Below are 5,544 nucleotides of genomic sequence, written 5' to 3' on the forward strand. Positions count from 1 at the left end.
ATGAGCAATGCCTTCTTGGTATAGACCATAAAAATTAGCACTAAAATTAGCAGAACAGCACTGACAGCTCCTGTTAAATAATCGTGTAGTCAGGCGCAGCAGCTGACAGCCATGCATGGAGTAATTTTCTTCACCGTCCAGCAACAGGTTAAAGAAGCCTTCTCATGAAGTTCATGTTTCATTACATCTGTGTACATGTAATGTAGAGTATGGTGAGTGTATTAATATAGTCAGTCACCGCTGCCTTCTCTGGGGTCCAGCAGCGCTCTGATCCTCTTCTCGGTATCATCACTGCTCATCAGATTAGCCCGATCACTTTATGCATGAGCCGGAAGACTCTTTTCCAATTTCCTACTGACGCTTCATAGACTAGCATTGCAAAAGCCATTTCCGGGTCTGGCAGAGCGAGGTGTGAACTGGAGAGTCTGAAGAGGGTGAGGTCACTGAGAAGAGGAGCAGAGCGGCGCTGGAAGCTGGAGAAAGCGGTGGTAGGTGACTATATTAATGCACTCACACCTCCCTACATGCACATTGTGCTAGGTTAAATCCTAACACTACAGGCTCTGATTAGGCTCTGCATATAAACAGGCTATGGGTTCACCATAGTCAGTCAGCATTGTATTGCAGATAGAGAGAGAAACATGTCAGGCTGTAACATTGTGAGCAGTAGGTTGGTGCAGGGAAACCACTTTGCACACAATTCTTAAAGACTGTAAAATCCCTTTAACATGTATGATGTTAAAAATGTATATGGTGCAGCGTTTACCATTAGTCACAACAACTTCATGATATATTGCTGGAGCTGACTTTACTTTTCTCTGTAGCTTTTTATGATTACAGTAAGAGTTTATAACGTAATTTTCCATACTTCATATTGAAGGCAAGGACACCCGGGCTGTGCTCTGACTCTTCTACGTCATTATTACTATAAGTGCGGTCAGCAGTGAGTGCATTTAATGATTAAACAATATATTTACACTGACTTACCACATAGTAACTTACTTTTATGTCAATTTTGGAATGAACTGTTCATTTCCTGAGGGCTCGTCTCATAACGAGCCGCAGTGTTACTGTTCTGTAGCGGGTCACCCTGGCTGGTATTTAGTAACAACAGGTTCCTAATGACGGGAAAAGCATCTCCCTCCACAGAACGTTTATACTCTTCGGCAGGAGAGGAGCTAAAACGTATGAAAGCCAAGTATGACAACACCACCTAGTAAAAAAGAAGGGTATATACAATTATAATTGGGAGTGGTTGTCTTGACGGTAATTGCTACCTACGCCAGAACAATAGTAGGCTTTAATATTATTCCTCCGACCAGTGAGATCCAGTGAAGATGATATCACATATATATTGTATCTGGATGACAAAGCATTATCAGTGGCAGCCAAAAGGTTAATCACTGCTAAAACATGTGCTCACACACTGGTGCAGACTTATCAATACTGTCTAATTCATAGAGAGCAAACAGACTGGACTGTCCTAAAATGTTCCAGATTTATCACCGTGGTTCATGCTGTTTGATAAATCTGGCGTATTTTATGACTGTCTAGTCTAAAGGTGCATTTACACTGCAAGGTTATCGTGAACGAGTGTTCCTAGCATCATTTCATGATAATCTTGCAGTCTAAAGAGTCTGCAAAGAACTGATTAGCTGTTGTGCTGCACAAAAGATCATCGTTCTCGACAGCACATCGTCCTGTGTAAACATTTCTCGCACTGTGGAGAACAATGATCGTTCAGTGGACATCTGAAAAGAAGTTTATCTGTTCAAACATTGTTAGAAGCCCGCTGGCCACCAAATATATTGCCATTCATTGGTCATTTAAGGCACATCGCAGAAATACCAGAAATGTGCGCTGTTTACTCTGTCACATTGTTTGTTGCATGATGTCACACATTAGGAAACGTCCATTTTTCAGTAAGTCACTTTTTTTAGTGAGCACAAGCACCCTTGTTCAGACAGGGCACAGAAAGTGTATAAATCACATAATAAATATGGTTTAGGTCATGAAAGACTGAATTTCGCATAAATTATGCAGAATACCAGAGAATTAACCCCTTAGTGACTGAGCCACATTTTTTAAATCTGACCGGTGTCACTTTATGTGGTAATAACTCTGGAACGCTTCAACGTATCCAATTGATTTTGAGATTGTTTTTTTCCGTGACAGATTGTGCTTTATGATGTCTATATTGTCTGCGTTTATTTATAAAAATATCAGAAATGTTACAAAATTTTCAAATAATTTGCCATTTTTGAACTTTAAGGGTATGGGCACACGTTGCGGATTTGCCTGTGGATTCGCAGCAGTTTTCCATCCGGTTTACAGTACCATGTAAACCTATGGAAAACAAAATCCACAGTGCACATGGTGCAGAACATACCGCGCGGAAACTCTGCGTTGGATTTTCTGCAGCATGTCAATTCTTTGTGCGGATTCCGCAGCGTTTTACACCTGTTCCTTTATAGGAATCTGGAGGGGGTAAAACGCAGGTGAAATCCGCACAAAAAATGCTGGAAATCCGCGGTAAACGCACTGCGTTTTACCTGCGGATTTTTTCGAAAACTAAGCGAAAAAATCCGCACAGAAATCCGCAAGGTGTGCACATAGCCTTAATGATTTTCCCTTTAATCCAGGTAATCATATCACACAAAAATATTTAATAAATAACATTTCCCTCATGTCTGCTTTACATTCCTATCATTTGTAAAATGTTGTTTTATTTTATTAACATTTTAGAAGGTTTAAAACAGTGTCAGTAATTTTTAATTTTTTCCAAGGAAATTTACAAAATTATTTTTTTAGGGACTTTGGGAGACCGATATATTGAAAAAACCCCAAGAGTGATAGCATTTTAAAAACAGCACTCCTCAATGTATTCAAAATTTATATCAAGTAGTTTCTTAACCCTTCAGGTGGTTTTTAGGAATCAATGCAAAGTGGCCTAACAGGAATGAAGATATAGGCTGTGTGCACACGATGCGGATTTAGTGCAGATCCGCAGCGTTTTTTTCCGCGCAGAAACGCTGCAGTTCCACAAAGTGATTTACAGTACAATGTAAATCAACAGAAAAAAAAAATGCTGTGCTAATGGTGCAGAAAAATCCACATGAAAACTGCTGCGGATCACAAGAAGTAGCATGTCACGCCTTTTGTGCGGAAATGCAGCATTTCTGAACCCTTCCATTATAGAAATCCGCAGGGGTAGAAAACACAGAAAATCTGCAACAAAAACGCACAAAATCCACACCTGTGTATTCTGCCAGGAGATGCGGATTTTGTGCCGAAAATTCTGCACCCCAATCTGCAACGTGTGCACATAGCCATATAGTTTTACCATCTAAATGTTAATAACTCCTGAACAGGCAGACTTTGAGGCCATTATTTGGCCATGAAGTGCCATGGCAGACATCAGGACCTCACGATCAGGAGCTCAGTGTGACTATGGGTTTAAAGATGAAGCCCCCACATTTTGTTAGCCATCTATATGCTGTAGTCATTATTGACAGCAGCATTTAAGGGGTTAAACGACTATAGTCAGTACCAACACTGATCTGGCTGATGCAGGAAGTTGTCAGCTGTAGTGTACAGCTTTCAGCTCCTGGACTGGTGCCTGTCGGTGGGAGCTAGTCTCTTAGAATCTCTTAGTCTCTCTAGGGTCAGTAAAAAGACGTAATGGTGGTCACTAAGGGGTTAAGCTTGATAAATCTCCATTATTAATGTCTTCCACATTCTATCAACATAGAAAACTGGTGATCAAATAAGCTATAAAAGTAATTTAAACCAGATAAAATATGAACAGCTCTAGTCTAAAAATCTAGTAGTCACATATATCACCATCAGAAATGGCTTTGTCAGAGTGGATGGCTTTAATCAACTAACCGAAGGAGCCATAAATGCAAGACTGATTACAAAGGCGCTCATGAATTGCAACTGATACAAGACAGTCAAGAAAAAAAAGACATAACCTGTCAAGATTTTGTGAAAGAAGAAAGCCGTGACTAGATAGACCACAAGAAACAGCTGCTCAATTGTGCCCAGCCATGGCCTGGAGTACCTGTAAAGAGTGGTGGACAGTACTACAGTATTCCTAGACCTGAGGACTCCGGTTATGTCATGTAGATAATGTCATGCATTATATATAATACTAGCTGAAGAGCCCGGCGTTGCCAGGGCATAGTAAATATCTGTGGTTAGTTATAGCACCTCACGTCTCTTATTTTCCCATCACGCCTCTCATTTTCCCAATCACATCTTTCATTTTCTCCCTCATTCCTCTCATTCCCCACTAACACTTGTCATTTCGACCTCACATCTGTAATTTTCCAATCACTACACTATTTTCCCTCACTCCCCTCATTTTGCACTCACACCTTTTCATTTTCACCTCACACCCCTCATTTTCACCTCAGTATATACATGTTTGTCATCTCCCTTATATATAGTATACACCTGTATGTCTTCTCTTGTATATAGTTTATACCTGTATGTCATCTCCCCTGTAAATAGTATATACAGTACCTGCTGTATGTCATCTCCTCCTGTATATTGTATATACCCATGTGTCATCTCCTCCTGTATATATTATATACCTGTATGTCATCTCTTCTGAATATACTATATACCTGTATGTCATCTCCTCCTATATATAGTATATGTGAGATGAGTTTTGTGTGGCGACATGCATGTAGCGACTTTTGTGAGATGAGTTTTGTGTGGCGACATGCGTGTAGCAACTTTTTGTGTGTCGAGTTGCATGTGACAGGTTAGTGTAGCAAGTTGTGTGCAGCAAGTTTTGCGCATGGCGAGTTTTGCGCGTGGCGAGTTTTATGTGTGGTACGTTTTGAGTATGTGCAAGTTTTGTGTGAGGCAACTTTTGTGCATGTGGCAATTGTTCCACGTGTGCAAGTTTTGCCTGTGGCGAGTTTTCCATGAAGTGAGTTTTGCACGTGTGGCGAGTTTTGCGTGAGCCTAGTTTTGCATGTGGCGAGTTTTGCGCGTGGCGAGTTTTGAGCGGCGACTTTTCTGTTTCGAATTTTATGTGGTGAGGTTGGTGTATGTGTGGTGAAATGTGTGCTGAGGGTGGCATATGTGTTCAAGCACGTGGTAGTGTGTGGCGCATTTTGTGTGTGTGTTCATATCCCCGTGTGTGGAGAGTATCCCATGTCGGGGCCCCACCTTAGCAACTGTACGGTATATACCCTTTGGCGCCATCGCTTTCACTCTTTAAGTCCCCCTTGTCCACATCTGGCAGCTGTCAATTTGCCTCCAACACTTTTCCTTTCGCTTTTTCCCCATTATGTAGATAGGGGCAAAATTGTTTGGTGAATTGGAAAGCGCGGGGTTAAAATTTCACCTCACAACATAGCCTATGACGCTCTCGGGGTCCAGACGTGCGACTGTGCAAAATTTTGTGGCTGTAGCTGCGACGCCTCCAACACTTTTCCTTTCACTTTTTCCCCATTATGTAGATAGGGGCAAAATTGTTTGGTGAATTGGAACGCGCAGGGTTAAAATTTCGCCTCACAACATAGCCTA

Source organism: Ranitomeya imitator, chromosome 10 (genome assembly GCF_032444005.1).
Source record: "Ranitomeya imitator isolate aRanImi1 chromosome 10, aRanImi1.pri, whole genome shotgun sequence".
In the NCBI taxonomy this organism is placed as follows: Eukaryota; Metazoa; Chordata; class Amphibia; order Anura; family Dendrobatidae; genus Ranitomeya; species Ranitomeya imitator.